At 43.8% G+C, this 20341-nt stretch overlaps 1 long non-coding RNA gene across 2 annotated transcripts; it reads right to left on the bottom strand.

The window, feature by feature from the left end:
* Nucleotides 1–6377: 6377 nt before the first annotated feature.
* Nucleotides 6378–19807, bottom strand: LOC138168186 (uncharacterized). Of its 2 annotated transcripts, XR_011170051.1 has the most exons (4): nucleotides 19301–19807; nucleotides 18466–18554; nucleotides 14403–14656; nucleotides 6378–8006 (listed from the first exon to the last, which is right to left on the bottom strand). It is a non-coding gene; the product is annotated as an uncharacterized lncRNA (long non-coding RNA). The 2 variants fall into 2 exon arrangements; XR_011170050.1 differs by lacking the exon at nucleotides 18466–18554 and having other exon boundaries at nucleotides 6379–8006.
* Between the last annotated feature and the right edge of the window lie 534 nt (nucleotides 19808–20341).

Raw genomic sequence — 20341 nt, 5'->3', positions numbered from 1 at the left:
AACCCTAGTGATGGGGACCAGAATAACCGGTGACAGGCATATCTGACTGTTGTTCTATTTCTGTTTTCTCTGCCAAGGAGAATGCCCTGTTCAAGAAAAGGATTAATTCTCCACTGTTTCAGGCACAAGTTTGTTAGAAACATTTTAATATTAGTCTATACTCCAAACCATTTCTGGTTGAGAGCTGTCAAAATTTGCCTAGGCTCCCTTCCCCACATTGCCCTCAGACATGTCCTTCCCTCATGATTTGGGGTGACATAAGGATCATGAACCGGAAAAATATCATGCTGTTAAAAGTACAGTTTGGGGTCCACATTCCAGGACAACAGCCACTTTATCTACTTAGCTGTATTGCTGGGCTCCTTGCTTCACCACTCCTCTCTAGGATTATAGGATTCTCTTCCTGTAATCAGTATGTTGGTCCTTGAAAATGAAAAAGCCCAATACCCTTAGCTGTGTCAGGATGCCAGTCACTTCAAGAGAATGGAGAAGCGATGGTTATCAGAACGATTACGATTGGGCCGAAGATCGCCTTCAGTCCATTTCCTGGGACCTTAGTCTGTCCTATCCCTATTCCTAAAGGGATCCGTCTGGAAAGGGTTTGGAGCTGGACAAAGTATACTTTAGTACTTTTAGCTGAACTAATAAAAAGGTTTTTACTGTACTTCCTAATCATTTCTCAGACATTTACTAGTTTGGTTACCTTGGGCTAGTCATTTAATCCCTGCCTGCCTCAGTTTTCTCATACATAAAATGGGGATAATGACAGCACCCCCCCCCCCAGGGCATCTGTTTTGAGATTTCCAGTAAGTAGCTTGAGATGTGAGTCTGAAAGGTGGGAGAAGCATCAGGCTGGATAAGGAGATCTGAGAATCATCGGCACAGAGAGCTGATGAGATCACCAAGTGAAGCAGGGTAGAGGGCCCAAGCCCTCTGGGACGCCTGACCTCAATGGGCCTCTCGTCCTCTCACTCTGCTTAGCTTGGAATTCGTGTCCTCAATCAGAAAAAGTAAACCTGACTCCAGAAACACAGTCTGAGAGCTCTGCCTAGAGTCTGGAAGACCTGAGTTCAAATCCTGCCTCACGCACTTAGTGGCTGTGACTGGGTAAGGCAGTTCAGTATCTGCCTCAGTTTCCCCCAGTGTAAAATGGGGATAATAATAGCATCTATTGCCCGGGGCTGTGAGCATTGAATGAGATAAGAATTGTCAAGTGCTCAGTGCCTGACACACAGAAGGCACTACATCAATGTTAGGTATTGGTGTTAAAGTGGCCCCCATGGCTCCCATGTTAGCGGACATATTCTGAAAGCAGCATAAGCAGGTCTCCCGGAGGTGGCCCAAATACCGGGTGCGAGCAGACGTTCACATGGAGTCACGTGGACTGCCTCATGCCCACCCTTCCTCCACGGGGCTGACTGGACACATGCCTAGCAAGGCTCTGCAGGACGACTTGGGGATCTGAAGTAACAAACCAGGAGGGATAGAATCACTGAGTCACGTCCTGGAGCCTTTGCTTGTACAAGCCCATCAAGACTGTCTGTGTCCTGCCTCCTCGGTCTGTACAGTCTCAGTCCAGACTGCTGATCTCCCTTTTCCCCTCCCAACCTTGGCACCAGAGATAACCAGTTCCACTGTGCACTGTCCCCTGGAGTTCTTTTCTCTCTGGTCCTACAGCTCTTGCTGCCCTGACTGATCCTGGGGCAAGCCTGTCCCCCTGCCAAATCTTAATAGGGTGAGCCTATCTTACCCCTTGTTGGTAAACAGAGAGATGGCTCCATGGAGAAATCAGTCCATCACATGCACTGATATGAGCCAGGAGCTGGGAGACCAACAAAAATGCCTCTAATCCTTTGGAGCTTGTGTTCTGCTGGAGATGACATGTTCCAGGTAAGTCCACACAAAACCCAATGGAGGGGCCGCTAGGTGGCGCAGTGAATAGAGCACTGACCCTGGAGTCAGGAGGACCTGGGTTTGGATCCAGCCTCAGACTCTTTTTTTTTTTTTTAATAAGCAATCGGGGTTAAGTAACTTGCTCAAGGTTACACAGCAAGTTATTTCTGGGTGTGGTGCTGAGTATCTGAGCCCAGGATTCGATCCAGGTCATCCCGACACTGGAGCCGGTGCTCTTACTCGCTGAGCCACCTGGCTGCCCCAAGCCTCAGACTCTTAACACAAAAACTAGCCGTGTGACCCTGGGCAAGTCACTTAACCCCAACTGCCCTCCAAAAAGCAAAAAGAAACAAAAACTCAATGGGGTGGGGAGGAAGACCAGCTGCCCAGACTCACCAGATGCTGCCCTCCCTCCCAGCTCAGGCTTAGCTCCCACTGGCCTCCAGATGACCCACTCTTGTCTCTCCTGTCTGTCTCTTCCCCAGGTTCCTCCTGCATTTCCATTAGACCTGCCCCCATGAGGCTTCCCAGTCAATGCTGAGCTGTTCAGTCTTAGCCTTGGCTCAGTCTCATCCATAATCTCTCCCCCACCCCCACCCCTCCAAGGCCATCCACATCCCTCTTTATAATTCAGACTTGGTAAAGCTCAATCTCATCCTGGCTGGTAGCCATACCATTCTCAATCCAGCTGGGTGTCTCTCAGTGTTCGTCTCCTGACTCCCTCCTGCTCATCACCCAACAGGCTGTGGGGGGCCCCATCCCCATCTCTAATCTGCACCCACACTGCCTGTCCCAAATTCTGGCTCCCACTGAGCTGTTGGTCAATCAGTTGTCAGAGCCCCAGCCCAAGAGGTCATGACTGACCAGCACTCTCCCAATCTTCTGGGAGTAGGTAGGACCTCAGGATTAGCTCCCTGGCCAAGTAAGGAAGCATTTATGAAGGCTTCTATTTACTTATGTAAGTGTGCAAGCATTTGTTAAGTGTCAGGCATAGTGCTAAGGACTGGTGTGATACAAAGAAAGGGAAAAAATGTCCCTGACCTCAAGGAGCTCACATTCTAATGGGGGAGACAACACACAAGATAGATAAACAAGCATACAGGATATGTTGGAGATCATCTCAGTGGGAAGGCACTGGCATTAGAAGGTACTGGGAATGAAACTTGAAGGCTACTGGGGAAGCCAAGAGGAAGAGATGAGCAGAGCACTGCGTGCATGGGGAACAGGGTCAGGAGAGGGGGTTTCTTGTGCCAGATGTAATGGCAAGGAGGACAATGTCCCTGGATGGAGGAGAGTACGGTATAACAAGGGCAGGAAGGAGAAGCTAAACACAGGATTTTATGTTTGGCCCTGAATAAAGGAGCATGTTCAGACCTGTGCTTTACGAGCATCAGTTTGACAGTCGAGTGGAGAATAAACTGGAGGGGGAAGGACTTAGGGCAGGGAGGCCAACCATGTTGAGTTTAACATGTCTAAGGGGCCTCCAGTTTGGGATGTGCAATAAGCAGCTGGAGACATGAGACTGAAGGTCAGGAGAAAGGATAGGGCTGGATAGGTAGATAAAACAGAAAACAAAAAGATTATAGGCTTGATTTGATTAGTAGTAAGAGGTGAAAGATGGGAAGGTTCCTGGCAACAAGGCAAATGTATGTGTTTTCTCATGTCTCATTAGGGTTTCCCTCCAACTGAAGACTTGTCCACATTCTTTTTTTTTTTTTTAAGCAATTGGGGTTAAGTAATTTGCTCAAGGTTACACGGCCAGTTATTTCTGGGTGTGGTGCTGAGTGTCTGAGCCCGGATTTGATCCAGGTCTTCTCAACACTGGAGCCGGTGCTCTTACTCACTGAGCTACCTGGCTGCCCCTTGTCCACATTCTTAAGTGCTTAAAGGACTTTACTCTGGCATGAATTCTCTGATGTTTAATAATGGTATCACTTGAAACTAAAGGCTTTCTTAGATTCATAGGATTTTGCTCCAGTGTGAGCTTTCTGATGTCTAACCAAAGTATCCTTCCAGCTGAAGACTTTCTTACATCCATTACAAACAAAGGGCTTCCCCCCAGTCTGAGTTGCCTGGGGGCTCTTAAGGTGACTCTTCTGCCTAGAGGTTTTCCCACATTGATTACATGCAAAAGGTTTCACTTTAGTATGAGGTCTTTTTTTTTTTTTTAAAGCAATTGGGGTTAAGTGACTTGCTCAAGGTTACATGGCCAGTTATTTCTGGGTGTGGTGCTGAGTGTCTGAGCCTGGGATTCGATCTCCAGATCATCCCGACTCTGGGGCCGGTGCTCCTACTCGCTGTGCTGCCTGGCTGGCCGGAAATGTGAGTTCTCTTATACCTAAGCTTTCCCTTCTGCCTGAAAACTTTCCCAAATGCATTACATTCAAAAGGTTTCATACCAGCATGATTTCTCTCATGGCTAATTAAAGCAACCCTCTGGCTGAAGGCTTTGCCACATTCATTACATTCATAAGGCTTCAGTCCACTGTGCATTTTCTGATGTCTGATAAGTCTTCCTCTCTCAACAAAAGCTTTTTCACATTCATTATATCCAAAGGGTTTCACTTCAGAATGAATTCTCTGATGTCTACTAAGGATTCCCCTTTGACTGAAGGCTTTGCCACATTCATTACATTCACAGTCTTATGTCTGCATTAGTTCTTTCACGGATGATAAGGTATCCCTTGTGACTGAATGCTTGTCTACATTCCCTGCATTCAAAGGTTTTCCCCTCTAGGTTGAGATTTCTGATAGTTCATCAGATGTTCCTGCTGACTGAAGGCTTTCCCACATTCGTCACATTCAAAGGGTTTCTCTCTAGTATGAGTTTTCTGATGCTCAATAAAACTTTGCTACCAAATGAAAGCTCTTGCATGTGCATTACATTTATAGGGCTTCAGGGCAATTGACATTCTCTGACATTCTGTAGGATGTGATCTTCTACCAAAGACTCTTCCCCAATCATTATATTCATCTGACTTTTTGTCAGAACACAGTCTGTATAACATAATAAGGTCTGAGTGATAACTGAAGGGATTTTGTAGTTTGTTATACTCATAAAGCTTCTTCCATGAGTAGATTATGTTACAATGAATTTGGCCTGAAAACTGTCCAGAACTCTTACTAAGTGTATGATTCCTCTTCTAAAAATTTTCATTTATTTTATTTTTAATTTATGGAATAAAACAAGCATTTCCATAACATAGTATAACTTTTTAAAAAGATGATTGAACACAGAACTGCAAATCTATTGTGTTGTGGACAACTTGTTATTCCTTTTAAATATATAATAAAATTGTCATGTAAATTGCTTTTTTCCCCATCCTCTCCGCCCCCTCCCCCCCACGATGGCTACCATTAGACATAAGTGTGTGTGTGTTTGTGTATGTGTGTGTATAAAATCATTCTATACCTACTCCTATTGATCAATTCTTTCTCTGGATGGAGATAGCATCTATCTTCAAATACCCTTTGTAGTTAATTTGGGTTTTATTATAAACTATTATAAATCAAAATGACTTAGTCACTCAAGGTTGTTTTTAAAACCATGTTGCTGTTACTGTATACAGTGTTTCCTGGGTTCAGCTCATTTTGCTCTTTATCATTTTATGTAAGTCTTTCCCTGTTTGTCTAAGATCACCAAGCTCATCATTATAGCTCAGTATTATTCCATCACAATCATACACCACCACTTTTTCAGTCATTCCCCAGTTAACAAACGTCTCTGCAATGTCCAGTTTTTTTTTGCCACCACAAAGAGAGCTGCTATGAATATTTTAGAACATACAGGTTCTTTTTCTTTTTCCCTAATCATCTTGGGAAACCTTGGGACCTAGTAGTGGTATTGCTGGGTCAAGAGGTCTAGGTAGTTTACTAACTCTTTGGGCACAATTCCAGATCGTTCTCCAAAGTAGTTGGATCAGTTCCCAATCCCACCAATGATGAATTAGTGTCCCAGTTTTTCCACATCCTCTCCAATATTTGTCACTTTCTTCAATCATGTTAGTCAATTTGATAGGTATAAAATGATATCTCAAGGATTTTAAAACTTGCATTTCCGTAATCAATAATGATTTAGCATCTGTTTTTACAGATAACTATAAATTATTTTCATTTCTTCATTGGAAAGCTACCTGTTTATATCCTTTGACCATTTATCAGTTGGGGAATGACTCAATTTTTATAGATTTGACAAAGTTCTTTATATACCATGTTTCCCCGATAATAAGACCTATCCCGAAAATAAGCCCTCCCCTTACTGTGTAAGATTCCTCTAAAATAAACCCTCCCCCAAAAATAAGCCCTATTGAGATTGCTACTGTAGTGAAGGTGATCCCCTGCGCTACACGCTACATTACGGTACCCTCTGTATGCACCGTCCCCCCCCCCATGAAACACACGCCGCGCTCCGAGCTGCATCCAATCAGAGCTGCAGCAGTGAGCGCATCATCCTGTTCTTTATTGAATTCATTATTGAATAAAGGTACATTTTTTGTTCACATTTACCTGTTTATTAAAATTGCTGTCAATGTTCATTAAAATAAGCCCTCCCCTGAAAATAAGCCCTCTGGTGTTTTTCTGTCCAAAAAATTAATAAGACAGTGTCTTATTATCGGGGAAACACAGTATGTGAGATGAGACCTTTACATGAAAAACTGTCTATAAAACTTTTCCCCCAATTCTCTGCTTTCTTTCTGATCTTGACTACATCTGTTTCATTTGACAAAACCTTTATAATGTAATTGAAATTATTTATTTTACCCCTTTCCCTTTTCTCTGTCTCTTGTTTATTCATAAATTATTCACCTATTCATAAGTCTGATAAGTAATATGTTCCATGTTCTTCAAATTTTCTTGTAATATCTCTTTTTATATCTAGGTCATGTATCCATTTTGACCTTATCTTGGTAAATAGTATAAGATACAGGTGTATGTTCAATTTCTGCCATACTGCTTTCTAGTTTTCCCAACAATTTTTTTTACAAAATAAATGATTTTTATCTCAAAATGTTTTTACACTTGTCCAATACAAGGTTACTATATTTATTTGCTGCTATAAATTGAATTTCTACTTTGTCCCATTAATATACTTTTCTATTTCTTAGCCAGTACCAGATGGTTTTGATAATTACTGCCTTATAATTTAAGATCTGGCTCTGCTAAACCTCCTTCCTTTACATTTTTTTTGCATTAGTTTCTTTAATATTCTTTGTCTTTTCTTCTTCCAAATGAATTTTATGATTATTTTTTTCTAATTCAGTAAAATAGATTTTTTTTTTTAGTATTTTAATTGGGATGGTGTTGAATATATAAATTTGCTTAGGTAAAATTTTCATTTTTCATCATATTGGCCCTACCTGCCCATGAACAATTAACGTTTCTCCAATTATTTAAATATGATTTTATTTATATGAAAATCTTTTTATAATTTTGTTACTATAGCTCCTGGGTTTGCTTCAGCAGGTGTATTCTCAGGTATTTTACACTGTCTAGAGTTATTTTAAGTGGGGTATTTTTTACTGTCTCTTCTTGTAGGGTTTTATTTGTGATACAGAGGAATGCTGATGGTTTATGTGGATTTACTTCATATCCTGCTACTTTGGAGTAATACTTTGTTTTACACTTATGGAGTCTTTTCCCCATAGCAGCTCTCCATCATGAACAAAAGCCTGGCAGTGGATAAACATGTCTTTAAAATGTGTCATGTGGGGTGGCTAGGTGGTGCAGTGAATAGAGCACTGGCCCTGGAGTCAGAAGGACCTGAGTTCAAATCCGGCCTCAGACACTTAACACTCACTAGCTGTGTGACCTTCAGCAAGTCACTTAACCCCAATTGCCCTCCAAAAAGCTAAAATAAAATAAAATAAAATTTATCACATTCAGGCATACTCAACTTGACTAAAACTTCTTCTGGGACTGTTTGTTACTTGTTGGGACTGTCTCTCCTGCTTGCTCTTTTGTCTTGTCAACCTGACTTCATTTTCCAGACTCTTCCCATCTTGGAATAGCAGAGCCTTTCTTTTAGCAGTTTTTCTTGGTTGATGTTCCCGGAAAAATGCCCCATGTCAAATCTGAGTCCTTACTTTCTCACCCAGTCTCTTGACTAAGGGAATCTGAAAGAAAAAAAAAGTGTCAGTAGCCATCTCTCTCCTTCAGGAAATTATTTCCCGTTATTTTCTAAATTCCATCTCATTCATTAAGAAGAAAGCTGCTTTGGGCAGAAAAACAAAAACAGAACACTTTTAAGGAGATAGTGAAATGAAAAACAGGTGGGGAATTAGAAACCCAGACTCTAGGAATCTAGAATTAATAGAAAAGATAACATTCTGTTCCTGGACACTGGAAGCACTTGGAGATGTCATTAAACACAATGTCATTCTTATAAAAGGGTGTCTTCAGCTAGGTGTAATCATGAAAGCAAAATGAGCTCAGAAAGTCACTGAGCTGGAAAACAATTTGGAATCCATGCCTTTTTGTTGACTTTGTTCATATAGTTCCTGTCTTTGCAGGTAGATTCAAAAGTGTTTTATACTGCCCACAGTTATTTTATTTTATTTTTTGATATTTTTTATTTAATTCTTTAATTTATTAATTTGTTTGTTTCCTTTTAGTTTACAGAATTCAATTACACAATTCCTTGAATTTCACATTTTGTCTCCCTCCCTCCCTTCCCCCCCCCATGGCGTCTTATAATCAAGTATAGGATCTGTAAATACTTTCACATTATACAATGGTCAGGTTATAAGGATGGATTGTACCAGCTGGAATGAAAAATGGTAAAGAGGACATAAAATCAAATAAGAGAATGAAAAAGATCAGGTATTTTGCTTCCACCTGGATATAAATTTAGTTCTTTCTAGTTCTTTCTCTGGATGCACGTTTTTCTCTCCATCATGCGTCTTTTGGGATTGACTTATATCCCTGCATTGTTGAGAAGAGTCCAGTCTATCAAAGTTGGTCATCACACATACGTTGTGTCTGTAATTGTGTACAAATTCCTCCTGGTTCTACTCTTCTCACTCAGCATCAGTTCTTTTAAGCCTCTCCAGGTAAATATGAAGACCGTCTGCTCCCCGTTTCTTATAGCGCAATAATATTCCATAACATGCATATACCACAACTTGTTCAGCCATTCCCCAATTGATGGACACCCCCTTAATTTCCAATTCTTTGCCACAACAAAAAGAGCTGCTATAAACATTTTTGTACATATGGGTCTTTCTCCCATTTCTATGATCTCTTTGGGATATAACCCTAGGAGTGGTATTGCTGGATCAAAGGGTATGAAAGTATTTATAGCTCTTTGGGCATAGTTCCAGATTGCTCTCCAGAAAGACTGGATCAGTTCACAACTCCACCAACAATGCATTAGTGTTCCAGTTTGCCCACATCCTCTCCAGCATTTGTCATTTTCCTGTTTTGTCATCTTAGCCAATCTGACTGGTGAGATGTGGTACCTCAGAGTTGTTTTGGTTTGCATTTCTCTAATCAATAGTGAATTAGAGCATTTCTTCATGTGCTTATAGATAGCTTTACCACAGGTATTTCAAAAGGAATGTCTATCTCTTCCTAATGGGTTTTATTGGTAACACACAGAAATAGTGATTTGTGTGGGTTCATCTTGTATCCTGAAACTTTGCTCAAGTTAATCATTGTTTTGACCATTTTCTAGTTTACTCTCCAGGGTTCTCTTAAGGATGCCATTATGTCATCCGCAAAGGTAATGGCTTGGTTTCCTCATTACCTATGCGTACTCCTTCAGTGCCCTTTTTCTTGTCTTGTTATTGCCAGCATTTCTCGTACAATATTGAATGACAATGGCGATGATGGGTGTCATTGCTCCATCCCTGATCTTACTGGGAAGGCTTCTAGTTTATCCCCATTACAGATAGTGCTTGTTCTTAGTTTTTGATAGATCCTACTTGTGTATGGATGTGTGTGTGTGCACATGGACATATATGCCAAGCTGTTGATTCTCTTTTCATGATTTTCTTGCATTGTTCTCATTTCTTTTCCCAATTTTTCCATATGTTAAGTTGTTCAGTCTTGCCTCTTTGTGACCCCATGGATAGCATCTATGGGGTTTTCTTGTCAATTTTTCCTCTATAACTCTTATTTGATTTCTTAAATAACTTAATTTCCAGGCAGCTACACTAAAATGGTATCCTGACTTCCCATTATCCTCTACTTCCAATTTTTCTTCCAGGGCAATTGGGATTAAGTGACTTGCCCAAGGTCACATGGCTAGTTTTTGTGTTGTGTCTGAGGCTGGGTTTGAACTCAGGTCCTCCTAACCCTAGGGCTGGTGCTCTATTCACTGAACCACCTAGCTGCCCCATGCCAAATGTTCTTTAGGAAACTGTAAAACTGGGTTTTGCATTGGTGCGCTGCCACAAGCCCTGCCACTTTTCACTATTACCAGCATCCCACAGTTGCATCCTGTGGCCTCTAGATCATACGCTCCACACTGTCTTTCCCAACCTCCCTTCACTGCTCAGAAGCCCAAATTCCAGCAGCAGCCTGCCCTGCAGCCGAGAGTTTCCTTCTCTTCCACTGGGAATGGGGCTGCTGCCCTCTGGCCCACGTTGGACTCAATTGCCTTCCCTCACTTCGCCTTTAAGATGTCTCCTCCCCCCTGGACTTGAGGAAGGGCTAGCCTTCGCTCCAATCAGGGGAAATAGCAACAGCACTTTTTCTGTCGATTGCATCTACTCAAGCCCGTTCCAGGATTGTCAGTCTCCCAATGATCTCACAAGGCTAGCTTGTACAACTAGCTGTATTTTTAACATGTTCCAATGCCTAGAATCCCAACGTACACATTCATGGGTCTGTTTGTTTAAAGGGAAGGTTTTCTCTTGAGGATGAATGTAAGCTCCTGGAGGGCAGGCATCACTTTCCTTTTGTCCCTGTGTTGCCAGCACAACATAGGGCCTGGTCCAGAGTATGGGCTTAATAAATGTTTGCTGTTGGGGCAGCCAGGTAACACAGTGAGTAAGAGCACCAGCCCCAGAGTCAGGATGACCTGGGATCGAGGCAGGGGCAACAGCCAATGCAAAGGCACAGAGAAGGCAGGTGTAGTCTCATGTGTCAGGAACAGGAAGAAGGCCTGCTGAGGGGCAGCTAGGTGGCGCAGTGAATAGAGCACTAGCCCTGGAGTCAGGAGGACCTAAGTTCAAATCTGGCCTCAGACACTTAACACAAAAACTAGCCATGTGACCTGGGCAAGTCACTTAACCCCAATTGCCCTCCAAAAAAAAGCAAAAATAAAAAAAAATTTTAAAAAGGCCTGCTGAGCTGGACCCCAAAGTACAAGGAGGGGAGTCATGGGGAATGAGGCTGGCACAGTAGGAGGGGGCCACGGCTACCCCTCTCATCACCCCAGCATGAGGTCCAAGTTCCCATGGTTACCCCCTTTCTGTGAGGACAGGTGGATGAGAGGTTGTTGCAGCACCATTTCCATCTAGCTGAGGGAAGGTCTGCCCACCTCCTTGAGAGGAAGCCTCTTCCCAGCTGTGTTCTCCATCACCCTCACCTGAAGCCTCAGTGGGGAAGTGTACCTTTGGTGCCACAGGCTAGATCAGTGCAGACTAGACCAAAGCATACTGGTGACAAAGAGAGGCCAGAGATGGCAGGACGCATGTACATCCTAATAAAGGGCGTGCAGTCAGCCATAGACCATGAGCCTGGCACAGGTGGTGATGGGAGACTTCAATTTTCCAGACACAGGATTGATCTTTCTCTCTGCTGAAAGCAAGGTGACTCATAACTTTCTGATTCACCTAAATGATAATTTCATCCTTCAAACATAGAAGCAACACGGGGAAATTCTGTTCTGAATAATAAGAAAAGGCTTGCTAGGGTAGAAACGATGGGAACATTGGGTGAGCACCCTTCCAAGAATTTCTGATGAGAGATAATAAAGTCAGGCACTGTTTGAGATGCATCCCCGTCCCCCATTAGGGAAAAATAGATTTCCAAGGGCTGAGAAGAGGGTCAGGTAGGATTTAATGAACTAAAATTCTACAGGGGAAGCCAATCTAGGAGGGAATGGGAAACTGGTAAGAAACAAATTCTGAGGACATGAAGGGAAGCAATTCCAATGCTGCAGGAAAATGGGAGCAAATCTGAAGATGCAGATGGGGAAAGACAAAGAATATACAGACCATCTTTTAAGGACACAGAATTTCTAGTCTTTGGTAGCTACAAAAAGCTAGAATATTTTGGTGCACTGACCAGTTTACAGCTCTACTATCAATGTATGTGTATGTTCTAGGTTCCATAACCCCTCCACTTCCACCGCTTTGAGATATATGCCTAGCAGTCTGAATTCCACATCTAAGGATATGGGACTTTGAGTCACTTTCTTAGCATAATTCTGACTTGCTTTACAAAATGGTTGGACTGTTAATCCACAGTCCCAACATACTGTTGGACAGTATATCAGTAAACTTTTTTTTAAATTAAATTTTTTCCAATGAACAAAAATCTATTTTCTCTCTTACATCTTTCCATCTGTTGGGGAAAAGAGGACAAATAAAACTCTCCTAACAAACTCCCACATTGGCTGTATGTGTGTCATGCAACATCTTGAATCCATCATTTCTCTGTCAGGAGGGAGGTAGCAGGTTTCATCATCAGTTCTCTGGTATCATGGTTGGTCAATGAATGATCCGAGTTCTTAAGTCTGAGTTATTTTTTGGGATAATGTTATTGCATAATTTTTCCTCTTGTTTCTGCTGTTGTCCCTCTGCATCAGTTCATAAGAGTCTTTTCATAATTTCCCTTTCGTCATTCTTAGGATTCCACTACATTCACATACAAAAATTTGTCCAGCCAATCCCCAATAGATGGGCACGCCCTCAGTTTCCAGTTCTTTGCCACTACAAAAAACTACCATCAATATTTGTTCATATGAAGAATGCTTTATACTTATGGTCAGATACATTTAAAACATAAAACAATACACAGGTAGCTAAATGACTCAAAAGAGTGCAGGAGTTGGAAATCAGGAAAACCCAAGTTCAAATCATGCTTCATAAACTTATCAGCTGCATGATCCTGGGCAAGCCAACTAATCTTTCTACCCCTCCACTTTCTTATCTGTAAAATGGGGGTGATAATAATGCCTGCCTACCTCATAGGGCTGTGCTATGAACTGAGTGCCTTATCATAGGTAAAGTGCTGTATATGTGTATATCATTCATATAGCTTCTGTATCTTGGTAAATCAGATGTCTACACATTTCATACATTCTCAAGTCATTCTGGACTTCTTGTTGCATTTTGTTGAAAACAGATACTGATGACTCATGTTGATTTATTTCATATCTGCCAACTTCACTTGAAATTGTTCTAATAAATTTTTATTTGGCTCTGCAGATCTGTTAATGTACTCCATTTGTGATCTGATTGTTATATATTACTGTATTTTCCCAGGTCCTGTAACATTCCTCTTTCCCCATCTTTGTATCTACTTGGTTTCCAGCTCTTTGCTACTATAAATAGTGCCACTAAGTCCAAAAACATGGGCTTTTGAGTCACTCAGTAGAATTCCAAATTGCTTTCCCAGAAAGGATGAGCCAGTTTCCAGTTCCCCCTATCAATGCATGTCTCCAGAATGCCACCTTTCCTCCACTGCCGCCTGTGGCCTCTGCCAATTGGCTTTTGGACTGAAACCTCCAGATGGTATTGATATGCATTTCTCTTACTGTCAGGCACCTGAAAAATGTCTTTCCATGGTTGTTACTGGCTTGCTCCTTTGAGTATTGTTAGCTGATTTCTTTTGATCAATTAACTACTGAGGAATGGCTGGTGGTCATCTATTATTTTTAGTTGCCTATTTTGGACATAATACCCTTACCAGGGATATTTAGTGAGGATTCCCTTTCTGGTTGTATTAATTTGTTCCTGCAGAATCTTTTCCTTTTTTTTTTTTTTTTGCTTTCTGGAGGGGGGAAGGCAGGGCAATTGGGGTTAAGTGACTTGCCCAAGGTCACACAGCTAATACATGTGGATTTGAACTGAGGTCCTCTTGACTCCAGGGCTGGCGCTCCATTCATTGTGCCCCCTGATTATCTTTTAATTTTCAAGTAATGGAAAATGTCTACTGTCTTTTTAATCTTTCCCATTCCTATTTGATTAAGAAGTGACCCACCAACAATGGGCATCCCATGAAAAGTGCTGCAATAAAACATTTAGGTGTAATTAGTCATTCCTTTTGCCTATATATTAGAAACTGGCTAAACAAATTATGGTAGATTAATATAACAGAATATCAGTATGTTGTAAGAAATTATTTTCCCACAATTCCAGGTGCTGTAGACAGCCAGGGAAAATGCAAGGCATAGGGAAATGGAGTGTCTTGTGTAAGGAACAGAAAGGCAGAGTTCACTAGACCACAGAGTTCATGGGGGGGGGGGGAAGTGCACCACCTATATCACACCATCCATATGTGGAACCATCATTACAGTAAATGGATAAGTTGTGAATGCTGTGGATAAGTTCACCTACCTTGGCAGTGTACTTTCCAGGGGCATACACATTGAGAACAAGGTTGATGCACACACACATTGCCAGAGCTAGCTCAGTGTTTTGGACAGAAAGTTGGGAGAGAAGAGGTATTTGACTACCTAACTGAAGATCCACAGAGCCATTGTGCTGACCTCATGGCTGTGTGTTTGTGAAATCTGGACAGTCTGCCAGTGCCATGCCAGGGAACCGAATCACTTCCATGTGAATTGTCTTAGGAAGATTCTGAAGATCACCTGGAAGGATAAGGGATCAGACACTGAGGGCCTTTCTTGAGCTTAACTTCCAAGCATTCAAACTCTACTGCAGAAAGCACAACTTCAATGGGCTGGCCATGTTCAAGTACAAAATGTATGCTTGCCAAAGACACGAAGAACTCACACAGGGCAAGCACTCACATAATGGTCAGAAAAGGGATAAATAAGGACATTCTCAAAGTTTTGCTTACAAACTATGGAATTGACTGTTACATGGGAGACACCGTCACAGGACTTTCCAGCATTGTGTGCCCTCATCAGAGAAGGTACTGTGCTCACAGAGCACAACAGAACTAAAGTGGCTCAGAAGAAATGTGAGATGCACAGATCTGGAGAATCTGCCCCAAAAGTTCACAGGGACGATTTGTGCCCAACCTGTGCTAGAGCATCCTGAGGTCATACTGGTCTGATCAGCCACAGTCAGACACACTGTAATTTGACCTCAATAACAAAGGACAACCACCACAAGGTCTAAGAAGACTGGAAAGGTAGAAGGGGGCTTGGTCATGAAGGTCCTTGAAGGACTTTGTATTTGATCCTGGAGGTAATAGGGAGCCAGAGGGGTGACATGATAAAACCTGTGCTTTAGGAAGCTCATTCTGAGCCCCAAGTGGAGGATGGACTTGAAGTAGGCCGCCCTACCAGCAGGCTACTGCAAAGGTGCAGGCATGAGGTGACGAGGGCCTGATCCTGGGGGAAGCTGGCATCATCGGAGTTGAGAGGGGTGCAAACTGGAGAGCTGCTGTAAAGGTAAATTCCACAGGCCTTGCCAATGGATTGGACATGGAGGGTGAGAGAGTGAGGAGGCCCGAAGGGCTCCTAGGTTGTGAGCCCAAGGGACTGGGAGGATGGTGGTGCCCTCTAAAGTGACAGGGAAAGCAGGAGGGGGGTAGGGCTTGGAGAAAGATAATGAGCTCAGTTTTGGATGTAGCCAGTTTAAGATGTCTACTGGACATCCAGTTTGAGATGTCTTAAAGGAAGATGTAATGCAAGACTAGACGTCTGGAGACGGGCTAAGTATGGATAAATTGACTGCGAATGATCTGTATCAGAGATGGTAACTGGATCAGTGGGAGCAGATGAGATCACCCGTGATAAGGTGGAAACGGAACATTTCTTGGGCGTGCTTTTGGTGCTTCTCCACCTTCTCTCATGTGAGCTTTTGGCATGAGACAGACCCTCTCTGATTTAGAAATAAAGATGTGAGAGTGCAGGCATGCAGCGTAGGGAACAGCATAGAGCCCACCAGCAAAATGAGAACAAGGTAAAATTGTAGCAGTTCTTTGGTGATTACAGTAAGAACCCTGGGTGACTAATTATTTTAGCCCAGCAGCTGAAAAACATTGCAAGGACAATGACACCGAATTTAAAGAATTACTGATTTGGATGATGTCCTAGATCGTTCGTAGCTTAAGAACACAAAAGACATTTTCTCCCCAAAAAATAACTTTATTTCAGACCATGGTCCAAAGAACCATTGCAACATTTAAGGTCTACTAATTAAGAAACCCTTTTTTACAGGTTATGATGTAATAGAGTTTTGGGAAAAAACTGTTAACACTAAAGATACAACTGAAAATATTCAAGAGCGTTGGCAATAACTGAACCAAACGTGAGTCTGTGGGAATACACTTTGCTCATTGGGCAAACAATAATTTGGAAGGTTTTCCCTCTCAAAAGCAGATTCTAGAAGCACTAACAACACTGGAAGAGTACTTGGTTTGGATGAATTAGAAAATGACAATACCCAGGAACTGTTCAACTTGTACTTGGGATGGTAGGACAAGCTCCTTCATTTAGATCATGTGTGAAGAAGGGACCGTCAAAGACCCAGCTAACATGCAGATAACGCCTTGGCATATACCCCAAAATTACTCCAGGAGATGTTCTGAGTTGTGGAAGCCATGCAGCCAAAGGCAACAGACACTGGTCCTGATGTCAGTGGAATCACATGTTTGCCAAGAGGATAAACGCCCCCCCCCCATGTTTTTGAGTGTATGTTGGTAAGAAGATTTCAAGAATGAGAAGATAGTTCAGTCTACACTAAAACATTTTAAACAACAATAATGATGATTTCATATTATTGGTGTGAGTTTCTCTTAAGGTACGATATTCAGTCATTTAAAAAATTTTGTTTTTTGTAACTACTTGTAATGAGAATGGGAATTTGAAGATCTTCCTTACTCCTTAAGAGACCTAGAGGAGTTTGAAGACCTTCCTGCTTTGAAAGTAAACTCTGCCCCCGGATAGGCTGAATGTAATCACAGATAGGCTGAATGTAATCATGTGGAGTATGTGATGGAGGGAATTTGCTGAAGGGTGGAGCAGAGCCCACAGGAAGCTTCCCTGGTGTGAAGATAAACTCTGCCACCTAACAGGCTGAATGTAGTCACATGGTGCCTGTGGTGGGAAGAGTTTGCTGAGGAGAAGCAGAGCCCATAGGAAGCTGGTCAGAGCTAGCAAGACAGTGGGGGACTGAGGACACTCATTAAGGAGATAGAGAGGTTTGTGAGTAAATATTGATCTTGTATTGGTTTGTGGGAAGTCTGAAGGATGCTGTGGCTCTCAGTGTTATTATGGCTTCTGAATATTTTTGGAACTATGATGGAATTGGCTTATGGTTTTGGGATTTGGTTTTCTGGTGTCTAAATAAATGTTTCAGTTCTGTCCTATATCTGGAGAGTTTGGTATATTTTGTGATTGAACATCATGGGATACTTATAGTCACAGTCTTTATTGTGAACGTGGGTGCTATAAATATTGCATTGGCACTACACTATTCTATAAAAAAAACTTGAATCAGAAATATTTTTCTTTTGCAATTATACTATGATAGTAAACAGATAAAAACTTATTTTCAAAATTTTTCTTATTTCCATTGAGCTGGATTCAAGGACCATATTTTACATATACTTATATATTTATTGTAATCCATTTACTGTAATGCACTGATGGAGACATAACTGTGATATTGCTACATCTCTTAAAGATTCCCAAAGGAAGAGGAGCCCACCACTCCTAGATAGATGAAGCTCAATTCACTTTTGGAAAGTTCTAATTAGGGAGCTTTTTATGAGAGTACGTTTAATTTGACCTCTCTGACATGTCATACACTGTAATTCCTTCTGTCTTCTAAAGCCAATCAGAAAAATCTAATTCTTCTTCCTCATGACTCCTTTTATGTCTTGAAGACAGTTTTCTATCCCGTTCCCTGAGTTTCTCCTTCCCAGACAAAACATACCTCGATCCTTTAACTTAGCCTTCCATGAAAAGGTTCTTCTCCACCCTGGCTGTCCTCCCTGGGCCCCTTTCCAACCTTTCTTAAATCATGGTGCTTGGAAGGGACAGAATACTCCAGAATGAGTTCTGAGGAAGGCAGAGGACCATGGCACCATCCTAGCGACCTGGCAATTGTATCTGCTCATTCTTTCAGGATCTGAGGCTGAATTTCAGCTGGACCTAGTGATTTGACTCTATCAGTGTTGGCTAGGGGCGGTGTCTCACAATCTCTCTGCTTATCTAAAACGTTGCCCTTTCATTCCAGTGGAAGAGCCATTCTCTCCTTTGCAGAGAAATAAGAAAAAATAGAAGAAGTTATCAGTTCTCTCTGCAGCTAGTTATCAGCTGTCCATCCAGTAGTCCTATACATATTAGGATGGCCTCATGCTCTGCTGTGGGAAAGGGTCAAGTTCTGTATTGAAAAGGGAAATTCCAGGAGGAGAAAGGAACCTCTATGGATTCTAGGAACTAGCACAGCATGTCAAGAATGAAAAGAAACTTCAACTCACCTTGCACCTAGTAGTCAGACACCCAGAAGTTATTATTCCTTTCTTTCTAGTCCATTTGTGAGAAAGAACAATGCCCTTACAAAGTAAAGCTAAGGAGGAAAAAGGAGCCATGAGGAGTATCAAAGGACTCCAACCCAAGATCTAGAGATTCCCCTGGCACTTTTAAAACATTTAAAAGGTAACTAACGGTCATAAGCCCTTGGAAATTCTACCCCCAGCTCAGTGGCTTGGCCTAGACTTCCCTCATCCAACTAGAATTCTCAGAATTCACATCAAACTCACTGGCCTATTTACTGACTCCACTTTCCTCTCTTTTTCAAATATCGGGCCTTTTGCCCTTCTCCAGTTTTTGCTTGGCAGACTTAAAGTCTCATGGGCCGTAGCTCACCAGGGCCTGCAGGGCCGCAGGGTCCTGCCTTTCTACCTCCGCTTGTCTGGCGGCCAGTGGGGGTCACTGGCACCTGCCCCAGCACATACCAACGCCCGGTCAGACAGCCAGGATGAAGCGCTCCCTGACACGGGGCCCCAAGCTTTAGAGCGGCCCGGATTCGCCAAAGCACGTGCTTGCAGGAACCACGAGGGTCTTACTCGCCGCCCCCCGCCAGGGGCTGCAGGCCCCACCGGCTGCTCCCGTGCAGACCCCCGCCTCCTCTGGGCTCACCCCATCACCGTGCCCCCGACACTGCCTTCAATCCCGGGACGTGCCCTGCATGGACATAACCATCGGCGAGCCCCCTCCCCAGCGGGGCCAGCTCCGGGCCACAGCCGCTGGGTTCCCCGCATTAAGCGCAGACCCCAGACTGCGGGGCCTCAGCTCGGCTCCTGCCACACTTACCACGCGGGTGACTCTGGGCAAGTCACATCACCGCTGCCTGCCTCAGTTTCCCCATCTGTAAAATGGGGGTGACAGCACCTACTGCCCAGGGCCGTCGTGGGCTTCACCCCCCCCCCCCCCGGCAAACACTGTCACCTCAGCGCATGCCCAGTCTCACGCTCCCACCTAGGCCGGCCCAACGCTCTTCCAAACGGTGCAGCTGGGTAGTTCAGCCTTAGACAAGCGAGCGTTCGCTGCGCGTGCGCACACACGTCCTGGGGCCAACCCAAGCCGAGACATAGGACCGGCCTCTGCGCATGCTCAGTCTCAGCTCACAAGCCCCTGCCCCTCAGGGCCGTGCAGGCCTGTCTCAGCGAATGCTCGGTCCCTTCGCGCCCATGACCGTCCCATCCCTAGGCTCCCACACCCACGCCCGGCTCGCAGCTCCCCGCTGTTTCTCTCCCCTCCGTCAGCGGACTGCTCCGAGCTTCCACTAGGTGCTCACAGGCGCCAGGTACTCCAATGGCATCAAGCCAAACACACTCACACGCACGCCCAGGATGAGGGCGGGGCTCAAGCGCTCAGCCAATCAGAGGCCTCAGCACTTTGCCCCAGTTCTCCAATCAGAAACCCAGCCCCCATTGCCCCGCCCCTCCTCCCCTTTGGAAAGGCACAGGTCCAGAGCCCGCTCCTTTGCCTGGGTCCTCCCGGGCCCATCTCCCCTCCTGGGGGAACAGAAGACTGCAGGGGCGGGGCCTGTCCCTGGCTCCCCCCTCCAGACACTGGGTGGAAGAGGAGGGGCTGAGGGAGCTCCTGCCCCACGAATTAAAATGACTTGGGGCCTGGATGGGCTGCCCTCTGCCAGGGGAGGTCCGAACCATGCCAGCCAGAGGGAGACACGCCTAGGTGCCGAAGACACCGGCGCCTCCCTGGGGTCTGTGATCACCGGAGAGGACACTGGCCCAGTTTAGCGTTTTTTCTTTAATTCTGAGTCCCCTCCCGCCCCTAGGAAGACAAGCAATTTCTCCATTGTCCGTGCTCCTGCAAAAGTACGGGCGCGCG

This window comes from Petaurus breviceps, unplaced genomic scaffold (assembly GCF_028583685.1).
Source record: "Petaurus breviceps papuanus isolate PSGF00001 unplaced genomic scaffold, PetGlider_PUasm1.0 355, whole genome shotgun sequence".
Lineage (NCBI taxonomy): Eukaryota > Metazoa > Chordata > Mammalia > Diprotodontia > Petauridae > Petaurus > Petaurus breviceps.
The sequence above is the reverse complement of the archived record's forward strand: the minus strand, read 5'-3'. Positions and strand labels throughout refer to the sequence as shown.